Raw genomic sequence first — 17,115 nt, 5'->3', positions numbered from 1 at the left:
AACCGGATTGCTAACAGGGGCGCCAGAGAATCCAACGGAAACATTTGTTAAGCCAGACAAAGGTGCGCCAGGGAGTTTCGAATGCATGATGGAACTTTTCGCTGCACCAGTGTCCAACAGAAAAGGCTCAACGACGCCCGAGGTGGCAACTGCGACGTAAGGCCCTCTCTGATCAACCGGAACTGATACTACTCCCTCTCCTTGTCTATGGCTGTCCTAGTAATTACCGTCGTCAGTTCCCTCATCGACGTAATAATCGTCTACATTGTACTGCGCAGATCTGCCTTGTGATGATCCACGTTGATCAAAACAATTGTTTGAATCTGACGAAGTATCTGAACGATCAGTTTGAACACCACGTCCTCTACCACATGATGCCTGTTGCGGACCACTACGGCCTCCTCTAGATGAGCTACCACTATTTCGATCACGTAAAACTGGACAATCGAATTTCAAATGACCCTCACCTCTACAATAGGCACACTGATTGTACCCCAACGAACATCTCTGCAAAAAGGAGTCATTTCGTGATTGCGACCTATTTGACTGTGACTGTGATCGATTACGCTGTTGCGAATCATTCTCATTCCAACCTGGAGGATACGCTTGTTGCAACAACACCTTAGTTTTGAGCTCTTTTGTCTTTTTATCAGCACAATCATTCTCTTCTTTCTCCCTATTCTCATAATACTGTGCCGTAGCCAATATTTGAGCTGAAGTAGAGACAGCCCACGCACTCTCAGAATTCCTTAATTTGTTGCTTAAGTTCGGCAACAAGTTAGAGACAAATTTGTCCACGAACAACCTCTGACCTCCCTCGGTACCCATATCCTGACCACTGTGATCGATGAATGCCTCCTCAAATCTCGTAAAGAAATCAGAGACACTCTCATCCTTCTTCTGTTTCGAAGCGGACAACTTGTCCCAATTCACTTTCATAGCTGGCATAAGCGTTTTCATCAAAGTGATAATTCTCTGAGGCAAAGCCGTAATTAACTGATCAGGCTTGGCCCCACCGACTTGCAAAGCGTCAGCAGCCCGCAATGCATTCCAATCACCGCCTAGTTCCCCCGCATGGTCTTCCTGACGAATCTTTGCCCATACCGGTTGCGGTACGACATTGCCAAACAGCATATCGATATCGGCAAGATTCATTATCGTAGCATCCACAAGCTGCGACAATTCTTTATAATACCCTGCAGGATTTTTGCGAGGGTTAGGCAAAGATTGCTTCACCTGCAAAACTTCCGATCGTTTCCACAGGAGGTGTATCCAAACCCTCTGAAAGTGTGGCAAGACTGCAGGATTTTGAGTAGCATCACCTGGCATCCACACCGGTGGAACTTCACGCATGGGATACTAACCAGGTGCTCCTAGCGGTCCCTCAATGTCTTCTACAAACAATGCTCGAGGCATTATAGAGGGACGAAAAGACAGCAACTGCTCGACAGCACGTCGAACATTGGTGCCTACTAACATTCCGCTCGAAAACTGAAGCTGAAGATCAGTCAAAGCACCTAATACCTCATCGGATGCATAAGCCGATATTAGATCACGTAATGACTGACACATTTGTTCGAAAACAAACCTTTGCGTCGGCATATTGAATTGACAAAACGTATCCAACACCACACGTGGAGGATTTCTAATGGGGTATTTCATCCAATTCATCGCCATAGTATACAATGTGTCACGTTCCCTACTACCGGGAAGCTGACTACGTCTCTGAGGACCATCCGAACCAGCGGACTCAAGTATAGGTCCAAGTGAATTGAAAAAGTTAGCAGCAACAGAGGGAGTACGACGTCGAACAGACGGAGAAGAATAACATAAGGGATTAACAAGAGAAGTGTCGGAAACAGAAGGAACAGCGGGAGTAAGTAGAACAGGAGCAGCAGCAGGAGCAGGAGTATGAGGAAGTACAAGCGGAGGAGCAGTAGGAACAGAAGTAGGCATGGGAGCAGGAACAGTCGGAAGAACGGGTACAGGTTGAGGAACAGGTTGGGGAACAGGTACAGGAGCAGGTACAGGGGGAACCACAGGAGCTGCGGTACCCTGTGCGTACGGAGGTGGTGACTTCAGAAGATAGGACAGTAAAGGGTCCTCAGCTGATTCCTCTTTCTTATCCGTACCCGTCGGTAAAGCGGGATAACATTTATCTATAGACATACGCTGCAATCTATCGAAAACTTCCTTTTCCTTTTCCTCCTTATCTCGCTGGAACTGCTCTGCGTTCTTTACCATTGTAACAATTCCTTCTCTCTTATTACGTTTCACCTGTTTGATTTCTCTCTGCTTGGCTTCTTTGCGCCACAACCGAAAGGAATCAAACATGGCCGGCCTTGCTTTTCTTTGGAACAATTTAGCTTCAAGATTATCTAAGATCGGGGTCTCAAAACTACCATGAGGTGGCCAACTGACTACACCATCCTTCTTAGTGTAGCGAACCCCGCACTCATTGAACGTAATTGGACCTAATCCATGTTTGCTATATAACTCGTAAGTTGGAGTTCCAACCGGAGGTATCGGACACGAGTCCTCCAGTCGGGAATCCGCACCACACTTTCTAAAATAGCTGAACAAAGTACTACGGCCAGGCATCTTGCACACCAGCCGAGTTTCACAAACTTCAAGGGATATAGGATTTACAAAGTCCCTGCAAAGAGCAAAAACCCTCGGTTTTTGGCGACTGCAGACGTCAAATATCACAAAAAGAACCAAATACTAAGAACCACAAATGCAATGGAACCATGCAACAACTAAGCACCCACAACTAAGGACTATGGGAGCGACCCACAAATACTTAACTCAAAGATCAATGGCGTCACCAGGAAGGCCCGTCAATCGTCTCGCTGTACCAAGGTCTACGCCAGGCGCCAAAACAGGTCTACAGTCAGGGCAGCAGTCCGCCGCAGCCGTCAGGAGGTGGGAATCTTCGCGGGAAAAGTCGTCGGGCCACTTGTTTCGACAACAGGATCGATGAAGCGGGGTGCACCTTCCCTCGGAGATTTCACACGAAGTTCCTCACGATCGTCGGGCTTGGACCGGTACCACTGATGCAGCCCCTCGTTGGGCGCCAACTGAAGGACTGGGTTTTTCTAAGACCCAGCGGTGCCAGGGGACAACACCTGAAACCTTCGTGGGTAACCTGTTCCGGCGTACAAATGACAGAGACACGGGACACTTCCTTCGGCGTCAAAGATTCGAGGTTTATTACTGCAGGGAACACAGAAGTCACGAGAAGTACATCACATGTAGGTTCACGGAGCCTGATTCGAATTGCTACTGTGGGTCGCTCCTTTTATACAATTTTCTCTCATAGGTTAACATAGTACACAAAGGTTTACAACTTGGTTCCCATCGTAAAGACCATAAGGGGTCGCTTTCATGTATTCAGGGCCCGGATCATAAGTACAGAAACATTCGGTGGTTCCCAACTGTAAAAACCCATCTTCCCACCATTAGTACATTCCAATCGGCAGTAAACAGATCGAAGAAGGAACAGAAACAGGTGCAGAGGAAGGCAGAAACAGTGGGGAGATCGGAAAGGGTGTAAAAGGGGTGGTATCGGGAAACACGAGCTGCAGGCATCAAAGGGACGTGCCTAATGAGATGCACGACTAAGACAATAGACCGGCACGGCAAGATGAGTCTCGAGCGGGGCCATCTGCCTTACAGGGTCATCTCCCTCATCATAAACACACTTTCAAAGAAAACGTGTCTTCCGCAAAAGTCTTGGGAAGCCCAGTGTCGCGAAGCGGACAACGTCCGTTCGCTGGCTACTTGAGGGCAAGAGACAAAATGGATGCCGTATCTAAGATGGAACCCGTGGGTACAGATAGAGAAACCCACGAAACAGACGAACGGTTTAGGCTAGCACAGCGAAAACGCGTACACCCACTAAACTCGTCATTTGCGGTTCGTAGATACCAGACTCGACCATATTTGTGCGAGTCGAAAACACCACTTACGATCGTCATGGAACCTCACTACCGCACTTGTGTAGGGGGTGGTGCTGGTGTCACACTGCTGTGGCCAGGCGGTAGCTACCGCGATTTGGGTGGCGGAGCATGCCCACCGCCATCTACCCATGTCTCCATGCCAATGGCTACCGCACTTGTGTAGTGGGTGGTGCTGGTGTCACACCGCCGTGGCCAGGCGGTAGCTACCGTGATTTGGGTGGAGGAGCATGCCCACCGCCATCTACCCATGTCTCCAAGCCAATGACTACCGCACTTGTGTAGTGGGTGGTGCTGGTGTCACTCCGCCGCGGCCAGGTGGTAGCTACCGCGATTTGGGTAGCGGAGCATGCCCACCGCCATCTACCCATGTCTCCATGCCGATGGCTACCGCAATTGTATAGGAGGTGGTGCTGGTATCACACCACCGTGGCTGTCAGTAACCCCACCTCAAGAGTCCAGGTTTCTTCCGTCTTGGAGCCGACTAGTCCCAATACCTCCAGAGATCAACAAATGTGGCAAGGATTTTGAAACTTGGCACAATCTGCTGACCCCCAAAGGGACAGGGAAGTGGGGGACGGAAAGGGTAGTGGATGGGGGTGAGGAAAGGGTAAGAGAGAAACAAACAACACTGGATCTCTTCTTGAGATGACTGTCTCTCTCTCTTTTGAAGCAATCTGGACTTTCTCTCAACGGTCGTGGTTCATAGACTGCAGTACTGTATTGTAAAACCAACATTAATTACCACTAGTTCCTTATTGTTCTGTTCTGCAGCCTTTGTATTAAATACAGTAAGAATTAACCTTGTACATACCAACAATTAGAAAGCCCATTCCTGTGCTTCTTGTGCAAGTTTATGAGACATCACTAAACATTCACTGAGCTGCTTAGGAACTTTTAGCACCTTTAAAACATAAACGCACAGGGTAAAGATTCATCCGTATTCAATTGTTTCACCAAGTTAAAGGAATTGACCAAAGTAAAAGAACTGGTTAGTGTAACTTCAAATCACTCTCAACATGCAACAGTTGCATCTTACCTTGCACTGATATAAGTGTGTCTTTAAAGGGATCTGTAGAAATAAAAAGAAAAGAAGAACACAGAGCCCCTAATAACAACTACTCAATCCTGTAGATTGACACAGCTTTACAAACTGTTTTGCAGTTAAAGTCACTGCAGTACCATGAGAAGACTTTGCAGTTTAAATCACCGCTAAAATGAACATTTAAATATAAGCCTAGAAATATCAAGCTAAACAACAACAGTGTCCATTTAAATAAAAGGTCCGGCTTGCATTTTAGCCTAGATTCAGTAAGGTAAAACTATTGTTTTTGCCAAGGTTTGTTCGTTGTCTTGGCCAAGGTTTGTTTTTCCTTATTAACAACAACAACAGAAAGGTCTTACTGTATCCTACGATGTGCCGGAAGATCAAGTTCTGGGACCGGAAGGGTTAAACTGGTCCGACTGAAAATGAGCTCCGACTCGATAAACCGGAAGTCACTGGATCTGCTTCTAACGGAGCCTTGAAATCGCCGGTAAGCTGCAAACGGTGAGGACTCCTCCGAATGCTTGATCGCTCCGTGGACTGGGACAGGAAAGTCGCTGGTGAGCTCTGGAGAGCGGGCGGGGCTGGGCGCTGGGTAAACGAGGTCCTGGAGGCTCCTGAAGAGACGCGTGTGCTGAGAAGCGAAGCGCTGCTTCAGGGAACCGGTGAGCCTTTTATAGGCTGAGTTTCATGTGTGGGAGAGCGTCGGTTGAGCGCACCTGCTCAACGTGATGCCTTCATGAATATTCATAGCCTCCCACAGATCTCTATTACAATAGACATTGCGCTATACAAATATGTTACATAACAAGCATTGGTACCTCCAAACAAGCATTGGTACCTCCAAACTCTATTTCTGTATTAACATGGTGTTTCCTATTGAATCTGTAGACTATGCTTGACAGTTCCCCCCCCCCAAAGGCCTTCTCAAGGGTCGTGGTTTATTGGGGTTCAAAGCATGAAAAGAGCGAATCAGACGGGGGGCGTGAACATTGCTCTCGGGCTCCCAGGATCGTTCTGCACTATCATAGCCTTTCTAGTCGATTAGATAATACAAACGCCCCCTAAGTCTTTTTGAGTCCAGAATCTTTTTGACCTTATATTCAATGTGATCTCCTACAACAAGTGGAGGGGATGGAGCATCCGGACGGGTATCAGGTTGTACAGGTTTAATCAGAGACACATGGAACACAGGATGAATTTTATAGTCCTGAGGACGGACTAACCTCACAGAAACTGGGTTTATTATTTTTTCTATAGAAAATGGACCGATGAATCTGGGTTTTAGTTTTTTAGGTCCCTCGATCTGTATATTCTTGGTTGATAACCAAACTTGATGCCCAGGTTTGTAAACAGGGGCTGGTGTCCTATGTTGATCAGCATAATATTTCATTTTTTCTTTTTGTCTAGTCAATGTTGGTTTTACATTGTCTTGAAATTTAAGTAAACTAGTTAATCTTTCCGAGACTGCTGGCATGTTAGTTCCTTTTTCCAGAAATATAACAGGTAAAGTTCTGGGATGTTGGCCAGTGAGAAAATAAAACGGGGAACAACCTACGGCTGAGTGCACAGTGTTATTATAAGTGAATTCAGCTAAAGGCAGGGCGTCTATCCATTCTGTGGTTAAAGTGGTGGTTAAACAACGCAAACTTTGTTCCAGGTATTGATTCACTTTCTTGGTTTGCCCATCAGTTTGAGGATGAAAAGCTGATGATAAAGCTAAGTCAATCCCTAGATGTGTGCTCAACTGTTTCCAAAATTTAGACAGGAATTGTGGCCCTCTGTCTGAAATGATTTTTTGTGGCAGACCATGCAATTTTACAATGTTAGCTAAAAATACCTTACTGAATTCTTCTGCAGAGGGAAGTTTAGGTAACGGAATGAAATGCCCCATCTTGGATAACAAATCCAGCACTACTAGAATAGTAGTCATTCCTGCTGATCTTGGTAGATCTGTTATAAAATCTAAGCTGATCGTATGCCAGGGTGTAGGAGGTATCTCCATCGGTTGCAGTAAACCAACTGGAAATGAGTGTGAAGACTTTTGTCGGGCACACACTGGACAAGTCTGAACATACTGCTGTATATCATTGTTCATACCTTTCCACCAAAAGTATCTTTGACACAATTCGACTGTCTTGTTAATTCCAGGATGAGTAACCAAACCTAAATCATGGTTCCATTTTATCACTTGTTTTCTCAAGTCTTCTTTTGGAATGAATATTTTATTCTTGAGATAAAATCTGATATAGAAGCCTCTTTTTGTGAGAGCCAATCCTTTTGATTTAGGTCTTTATTCTGATCTCTGAGTAAAGATGAGAAGTCTAGTTGAGTGATTTCTGCGCAAATCTTTTCCACTGGTATAATACTCTGTTCCCCTTTTTCAGTTTCTTTGTTTCTATCGCAAACTAAACGTGAAAGAGTATCAGATAATAATTGTTTGGTCCCAGGTCTATAAGTGATCACAAAATCGAATTCACTAAAGAATTGCAACCACCTCATCTGTCGTGGCGTGAATGCTTTCACTGTGGAGTAAAACTGTAAGTTCTTGTGATCTGAAAAGATGGTTATTGTATGCTTGGCCCCTAGGAGATGATGCCTCCATTCCTGAAAGACTGCCTTGATCGCTAAAAGTTCTCGCTCCGGGATTGTATAATTCTGTTCTGCTGGCAACAGCTTTCTGGAGAAAAAGGCTATTGGGTGGAAACTCCCTGAACTTGCATCTTTCTGTAACAGAACTCCCCCGATTGCAGTTTGTGAAGCATCTGCTTCCACGAAAAAAGGTCTGTCCGGGTCAGGATGTGTTAGAATGGGGGCAGAAGTGAAGGCCTTTTTTAGAAGGTCAAAAGCTTGTCCAGCTTCTTCACTCCACTGAAATTTCTTCCCTTTCTGTAGAAAACTGGTAATTGGCACCACGATTTCCGAAAACTTCGAGATAAACCTCCAGTAGAAGTTTGCAAACCCCAAAATCCTTTGTACTTCTTTGACAGATGTAGGAGTAGGCCAATCCAAAATTGCTTTTACCTTTTTGGGGTCCATGACTATGCCTTCAGGGGACAACCAGTAACCTAAGAATTTAACTTTTGTTGTGTTAAAAACACATTTCTCAAGTTTGACAAACAAAGAATTATCTCGTAGTTTCTGTAAAACCAGTCTAACATGTGTCACATGATCTTCTGGGGTTTTGGAGAAAATTAGAATATCGTCGATATATACAATGACGCAAATGTCCAACAGTTCATGCAACACCTCATTAATGAAGTATTGGAAGGCTGCCGGAGCGTTGCAGAGACCAAAAGGCATCACTGTATATTCGAACAGGCCAAATTTAGTACGAAAGGCAGTTTTCCATTTGTCACCTTCCTTTACTCTAATTAAGTGGTATGCCCCACGAAGTTCCAGTTTGGTATAAATTGTTGATCCTTTAACCTGATTTAACAGAACTGGGATCAACGGAAGTGGGTATCGGTTTTTAATGGTGGCCTTATTTATCGCACGATAGTCGATACAGGCCCTCAAATCACCTGTCTTTTTTGCCACAAAAAATAAAGGAGACGAGACTGGAGAGGTAGAATGTCGAATAAAGCCTAATTCCAGCAATTCATCTAAGTAAGTCCGTAGATATTGGTTTTCTGGTTCCGTGAGTGCATAAACACGACTACAGGGTAGAATTTCTCCGGGAATTAAATCTATTCTGCAATCGTAGACCCTGTGAGGGGGCAACTTGGTTGCTTTTACAGGGTCGAACACATCCAAAAAATCTTGAAACTCGATTGGTAATTCCACCACATCAGATTGGGTGGCAGCAGCACAAACAAGAGGTTGACCAGGGTCTCTATGCTCATGATAGCAATTTGTTTTACAGTGCATTGAATCTAAAGTTACGGTATGCTTGACCCAATCGATTTTTGGGTTGTGAAGCTCCAACCATGGAATGCCCAGGATAACTCCAAAGGCGGGAGTATCAATAAGATCAAACACAGTTAACTCTGTATGCCCATTGTCAGATAGAAGAAGTAGTGGTGGAGTGTGAAACCTAATCAAACCAGACGAAAGTGCTGAACCATCAACAGCTCGCACGGGTTCTGGTTCTTTTTTTGGAATTTTAGTTAGGTTTAACCTTTTAGCAAATTCTAAATCAAAAAAGTTTCCAGTGGCTCCTGAGTCGATCAAAACAGGGATACTATGTTTTTGTTGGTTAGCCAAAATCAAAATCAGCCTAATTGTGAAATGATGAGGTACATGACTGGCAACACTAGTAATAAATCGTGAGACCTCAAAAGTCTTATTTCCCGAGGGATCGGTCTCCCCTTCCCTCGAGAAACCTAGTTTTCCGATTCCTGTAGAGGATCTTGAATTGTGGCCAGGAGTTTCTTTTTAGCCGGCCGAATCGGACACTCTTTGGCGAAATGACCTGACTTCCCACAATAAAGGCATAGATTTGCCTTCCTTCTCCTATCTTTCTCATCCTGTGATAAAGGCCCTTTAATTCCCCCAATCTGCATTGGTTCTACTTGAGCATTCTTATCTTCGCTACTCTTCTTTTCGGTTTTAAAGTGTAGAGCTCTGTAATCTGGCTTGGGTCTTTCAGTTCTTCTCTCACCCAGTCTATGATCTAACTTGACAACAAGATCTTGGAATTCAGTAAAGTCATCAGGGAGATTTACAATATGAGCAAGGGAGTCTTTTAATTCCTCCCTAAGACCCCGATAGAACAAGGATATTCTTTTATCTTCTGGCCACTGGGTTTCTGGTAATAAGCGATTAAAGGCGGTCACATAAGAAATTAGATCTCGAGAACCTTGACGAAGATTCAATAATTCATTTGTCTGACGCCTGTACAAAGACATGTTTTGCAAATAAACTAGACATAGCAGTTTTGAAATGTGTTAGATTATGCAATAAGGGATCATTCTTATCCACCAAAGGCATGGCCCAATTTGCCGCTACACCTCCTAAATAAGAGATTATGAAAGCTACCTTGGAGGTGTCCGAAGTAAAGATGTTAGGTTTGCATAAGAAATGTAACTGACACTGGCTCATAAAAGTGGTAAAGTGAGTACTATCGCCAGAAAAGCGTTCTGGGTTGGCTAAAGGAACAGGCTGTGGGGAGGCTACGGTAATCTGAGCAGGTTGACGTTGACCAATTCCAGAACTAAGAGTTGGGTTTTGGAAAGGGGCCCCGAACTTGGGAGGTGATAAAACTGGCCTTTTAGAATCCCCCTCATCTCTCCAAGAAGTGAAACCCTCTCTGGTATTCTCTAATTCTTCTCTGGTGTGATCTAACTCTTGTCTGAGAGATTGGTTTTCTAAACGCAAGTCTTGCATCTCATCGTTCATTTTGTGCACTAATTCTACTAACTGGGTGGCATCCATGTCTTCCATGGGTGTAATCAACTTCAAGAGGGAATATGGACTGTTGTGGCTTCGCTTTCTGTCAGTAACGCCACCTCAAGAGTCCAGGTTTCTTCCGTCTTGGAGCCGACTAGTCCCAATACCTCCAGAGATCAACAAATGTGGCAAGGATTTTGAAACTTGGCACAATCTGCTGACCCCTAAAGGGACAGGGAAGTGGGGGACGGAAAGGGTAGTGGATGGGGGTGAGGAAAGTGAAAGAGAGAAACAAACAACACTGGATCTCTTCTTGAGATGACTGTCTCTCTCTCTTTTGAAGCAATCTGGACTTTCTCTCAACTATCGTGGTTCATAGACTGCAGTACTGTATTGTAAAACCAACATTAATTACCACTAGTTCCTTATTGTTCTGTTCTGCAGCCTTTGTATTAAATACAGTAAGAATTAACCTTGTACATACCAACAATTAGAAAGCCAATTCCTGTGCTTCTTGTGCAAGTTTATGAGACATCACTAAACATTCACTGAGCTGCTTAGGAACTTTTAGCACCTTTAAAACATAAACGCACAGGGTAAAGATTCATCCGTATTCAATTGTTTCACCAAGTTAAAGGAATTGACCAAAGTAAAAGAACTGGTTAGTGTAACTTCAAATCACTCTCAACATGCAACAGTTGCATCTTACCTTGCACTGATATAAGCGTGTCTTTAAAGGGATCTGTAGAAATAAAATGAAAAAAAGAACACAGAGCCCCTAATAACAACTACTCAATCCTGTAGATTGACACAGCTTTACAACCTGTTTTGCAGTTAAAGTCACTGCAGTACCATGAGAAGACTTTGCAGTTTAAATCACCGCTAAAATGAACATTTAAATATAAGCCTAGAAATATCAAGCTAAACAACAACAGTGTCCATTTAAATAAAAGGTCCGGCTTGCACTTTAGCCTAGATTCAGTTAGGTAAAACTATTGTTTTTGCCAAGGTTTGTTCGTTGTCTTGGCCAAGGTTTGTTTTTCCTTATTAACAACAACAACAGAAAGGTCTTACTGTATCCTACGATGTGCCGGAAGATCAAGTTCTGGGACCGGAAGGGTTAAACTGGTCCGACTGAAAATGAGCTCCGACTCGATAAACCGGAAGTCACTGGATCTGCTTCTAACGGAGCCTTGAAATCGCCGGAAAGCTGCAAATGGTGAGGACTCCTCCGAATCCTTGATCGCTCCGTGGACTGGGACAGGAAAGTCGCTGGTGAGCTCTGGAGAGCGGGCGGGGCTGGGCGCTGGGTAAACGAGGTCCTGGAGGCTCCTGAAGCGACACGTATGCTGAGAAGCGAAGCGCTGCTTCAGGGAACCGGTGAGCCTTTTATAGGCTGAGTTTCACGTGTGGGAGAGCGTCGGTTGAGCGCACCGGCTCAACGTGATGCCTTCATGAATATTCATAGCCTCCCACAGATCTCTATTACAATAGACATTGCGCTATACAAATATGTTACATAACAAGCATTGGTACCTCCAAACAAGCATTGGTACCTCCAAACTCTATTTCTGTATTAACATGGTGTTTCCTATTGAATCTGTAGACTATGCTTAGGATTTCTTGACACGTGGCCAGGTGGTAGCTACCGCGATTTGGGTGGCAGAGCATGCCCACCGCCATCTACCCATGTCTCCATGACAATGGCTACCGCACTTGTGTAGGGGGTGGTGCTGGTGGCACATCACCGTGGACAGGCGGTAGCTACCATGATTTGGGTGGCGGAGCATGCCCACCACCATCTACCCATGTCTCCATGCCAATGGCTACCGCACTTGTGTAGGGTGTGGTGCTGGTGTCACTCCGCCGTGGCCAGGCGGTAGCTACTGCAATTTGGGTGGCGGAGCATGCCCACCATCATCTATCCATGTCTCCATGCCAATGGCTACCGTACTTGTGTAGGGGGGATGCTGGTGTCACACCTCCATGGCCAGGCGGTAGCTACCGCGATTTGGGTGGCGGAGCATGCCCACCGCCATCTACCCATGTCTCCATGACAATGGCTACCGCACTTGTGTAGGGGGTGGTGCTGGTTTCACTCCGCCGTGGCCAGGCGGTAGCTACCGCGATTTGGGGCACATGCAATGGCAATGTCCATCGTGAACACTGCATCAGTACACAGCGGCAACATGGTTAAGGGCACATCATTGTGCACACAATGCCATTATTCCACATAATCCACAGGTGGACACACATGCCATGTTTGGCTATGTCTGACGTACATTGGTCTGTGGTCCCTACCATGTCACTTATGCATTTGATGGTTGATGATGCTTGACAGTGTTAAGCTGGAGTCAATGATGTGTAACCAATCAATGTTTTGAAGGTCAGTGCTGACCTTGGCAAGGCTTGTCTCACTGTATGGTGTTGTTACTTACTTGTGCTTTCATATCAGCTCATGCACACAACTGACAGTTTTCCGCCTACTGTGATCATTGTGTTGTGGATGTGCGTGAAGTTTATATGATGCATTGAGGTATGACAGGTACAGCAGATGGGTATGAGACAGTCATGGTCATTTTACACACATTGGTGGATGGTACGCTACAAGGCGTGCATATGTGAAATGTGGGGTTTAGTATGTGTGCATTCACATTGACCTATGTGTTGTTCGCTGCACTTATGTATTGTAAATGGAGAGGTGTGCCCTCTTTGTGTCTCAAATGTCCACCCATGTGACCTGGTGTGCCACGCATCTCTCAGGGCAGTCTTTTTTTTTCTGTGACATCCTTAACGGGATGTGCTGTGTCCATCTAATGATGGTTGTCATTGACATGTGTCCATTTTCATCTCAACTAGGAGGAGGCCTAATTTCATACATCACCTGACACTGCTGGAGGACATGGAGGATGTTGCGATCGTTCGCAAATTCCGCCTCAACAGACAGACACTGAAGACCCTTTGTTATCTGTTGGAGCCCCATCTGCAGCCTCGTCGCCACTACCCAACAGCATTCACACCCATGTACAAAGTGATGGTAGCCCTCCATTTGTTTGCAACTGGTTCCTTCCAGGTGACCGTGGCCAATGCTGCAGGGATGTCGCAGCCCATGTTCAGCCTGGTGCTGAGGGATGATCTTGCAGCCATGATGATATATAAGGATCGATACAGACATTTCCTCAGGGGAGAAGAATTGGCCGGTGTGAAGGCCCCTTGGGCACATCCCCAATGTTGTTCCTGCCATCGGATGCACCCATGTCGGTCTGGTGCCACCAAAGGCGACTGAGCACATTTTTAGGAATCGTAAACATTATCATTCAATCATTCATCACAGAGGGCCTGGTTCCGCAGGTGTGGTAAGTTGCTCAGGTGAGACCCATCCGTAAGAATTCCAATATTCCATGGCGTTGTCTAATCTCCGCCCCATCTCACTTCTTCCATTCCTGAGCAAGCTAATGGAGAAACACGTTAATATCCACCTCTCTAACTTTGTTGAACGGACTAGATGTTTAGATCGTTCCCAGTCTGGTTTTAAGCCTAAATACAGCCTCGAATCTGCACTTCTCTCAGTTTCAGATAACATCAAAATGTCCCTTGATAAAGGACATTCTATGATTCTTGTGCTGTTGGACCTATCCGCTGCGTTCGACACAGTTTCCTATAGTGTCTTGCTCAGAAGATTGGAAGAGGTGGGGCTGAGATGGACGGCTCTATCATGGATGAGAAGTTTTCTGTCTGGTCGCTCACAGAGTGTTAATCTCGTAACATTCGGCTCCCATAGAATTGACCAAGGGAGTGCCACAGTGCTCCTGTCTGAGCCCAACATTATTTAACATATATGTTGCTTCCATGGCAAATCTCTTGAGGACATACAGGTTTATTCCCGTGTCATATGCTGAGGATACGCAGCTTCTTTTTCCATTCAGCTGCGGTCCAGTTGGCCTTTTCTGAAGGAAAGGTATCACAATGGATGGTAAATAACTTTTGTTAGAACCGTCCGTCTCTAGTTGGCAGAGGTATACACTTCTGACAAATAGGGACACACCTTTTCTAGTCAGGGCAAGGGGATCACACCCTTTGATAACCCCTGCTCACCCCCTTGGTAGCTTGGCAGAGCAGAACAGGCTTATCTCAGAGGCTGTGTGTTAAGCAATTATGACTACATACAGTAATAAAGTGAATACACTACAAATGGACACGACACAGTAGTATTATAAAAATAAGTATTTTTATATAAGGCTTAGCACAAGACCAAATAACGAAAAACTGTACACAATCGGAATAAATACGTTGGGGAGGAAAAAGGATAGTTCAAAGGTAGTTTCTTCTTTAGCACAAAGTCTTTAGTATCAAGCAAATCTTCTTCTTGGCAACACAGTTCTTGGCAACAAGGTAACTCACACGGGAGCTACACGACGTCGAGGCAAAGTTTCATCCAAAGGTTCGGCGTTGACCGCGAGGAGCGCTGCGTCGAGCCTGGAGTCACACGGACCCCCAACAACACAGTACCTTTAGGAAAATGAAGCACACGATGATCAGCGGCGTCAAGCAACCCGGCGTCGCGTCTTCGGTGTCGATCAGGCCTCAGCAGGCGTCGTCGATGATGCGGTTGCACAGAGTGAGCAGCGCTCACGGCGTCGAGGGGGCACACAGTTGATGCGATCAGCAGCGGTGCAGACACGAGGTCCTCTGGAGCTAGAGCCGTACTCCCACTCACTGGCGTTGCTGCTGGCGTCGGTCGGGCCCGGCGGCCGGTCGTCGAGGAAGCGGGACACTGGGGCCGTTACCCACTAGGTCGAGCTGGATTCGGCGACGTCCGTCGGCGTCGAGATTGCTGGTTCTTTCAGAGGTGCTGGATTCACGGTTCCAGCACTTTATTAGATGGAGTCCTTTAGCCCTGTGACTTCAGCAGGAGACTGGCACTCTTCCAGTCCTTGGAGATTTTCTTAGCAAGCGTGAGAGTACACACACAGTTCCTCTCTCCTGGTTCCTTGGCAAAAATAAAGAAGCACTGCAGGATTGCCCCAACAACAGCACACTGGCAGAAGGGGTAGGCAAGTCCTCAGATCAGCAGGCCTCTTTTCCTTGGTTACAGGGTTCCTTGTCAGAAGTGATCTGATTTCTTAGTTCAGTGGTCCTTCTCTTATACCCCTTTTCGTCTTTGATCCCTTTGTCTATGCCGGGGATTTCCCAACATCCTGGGACTGTTGTGGGTGGAGCCAGGCAGAAGCACCTGGCCTATTCACTGAGCAGGGCTGGGTCCTCAGACGCCCAGCAGGAAGTGGAGCCAGCATTGACACTGCAGGAGCAGAGCTATCGGCCTCCTGGCAGGAGGTGGGGCTAGGATCGTCCATGGCAGGCACAGAACCATCAGCCGCTTGGCAGGAGGTGGAGCCAGCATTGTATCAGGCAAGGCAGGCTATCAACAACTACTCTCCCCCTACTCTCAACGCAAATGTCCCACTCATCCCACACTGACTCATCCAGACCTGTGGAGCCACCCAGCTCCTGTCACACACACGCAAGACCAGCAGAAACCAGATATGGTTAGACAAGAAAATAGACACTTTCTAAAAGTGCTATTTTCAAACCCAGAGTCCAAAAACCATCCACACCAACGGATGCGTAATTAAACCCCGAGTTCAGGGATACCAAACTCGACATTGCACCATGCTCCCTGAGCCAGCTAGGATCATAGCATTAATAATCCCGGCGGCCCATTCTAACTAATGGAGAGCAGGCTACCTCGCAATAGTGAAGAACGAAGATGGCGGTAATTCACTATTAGGACATGCCAACTTGGTCAGGCGTGTCCTACCTTACACTTACAATGCACCCTGCCCGTGGGCCTACCATAGGGGTGACTAACATGAAGTCAAGGGAAGGTTTGAGGGGGCTGGCAAGTAGGTATACCTGCGCAGCCAGCGTGACAGTACAAGACTGCACGTGGGTCTCGCAATGACCGACCCGTAGACATTCTTTTACGAGGCCGCTCTTGTGGGTGGCACAACACGTGCTGCAAGCCCACGAGCGGCATTTGTATTTAGAAGCCCCGGCACTCCTGGTGCACTAGACTAGGGACTGACAGTAAACCAAATAAGCCAAACAGGGATACAATAGATACATCAATTTAACATAGGGAGCACTTGCGCTATGGCACTGATCAGCAGTGACACGGCGCCCAAAGCATATACCAGCAAAACATCAAAAAACAGTAGAGGCAAACAGAAAAAATGGAGGAGAGACTCAAGCCAATGATGTCAGGTCTAACACGTGTCCCCTCCAGCTGAAATGTGGGGAGAACTACCCTTGACCTAGGGAGTCCTCATCACTAAGGCGGAAAAATCTGGACAGCATTGGCGTGATCTGTGCCAGGGCGGTGTTCCACCATAAAGTCCATCCCCTGTAGAGAAATGGACCACCTCAACAGTTTTGGATTCTCACCCCTCATCTGCATCAACCATCTTAGGGGCCTGTGGTCTGTCTGAACCCGGAAGTGAGTCCCAAACAGGTAGGGTCTTAGCTTCTTCAGCGCCCAGACCACAGCAAATGCTTCTCTCTCTATCGCACTCCACCTCGTTTCCCTGGGAAGTAACCTCCGACTGATGAAGGCTACAGGCAAGTCTCGGCCCTCTTCATTCACCTGAGCTAGAACAGCCACCACGCCATGCTCTGAAGCATCCGTCTGGACAATAAATTCTTTTGAAAAGTCGGGTGCCTGGAGTATGGGTGCTGTGCACATTGCAGTTTTCAAGGTGTCAAAGGCCGTTTGACAGGCAT

The sequence above is a fragment of the Lissotriton vulgaris genome, chromosome 8 (genome assembly GCF_964263255.1).
Source record: "Lissotriton vulgaris chromosome 8, aLisVul1.2, whole genome shotgun sequence".
Classification (NCBI taxonomy): Eukaryota; Metazoa; Chordata; class Amphibia; order Caudata; family Salamandridae; genus Lissotriton; species Lissotriton vulgaris.
The sequence above is the reverse complement of the archived record's forward strand: the minus strand, read 5'-3'. Positions refer to the sequence as shown.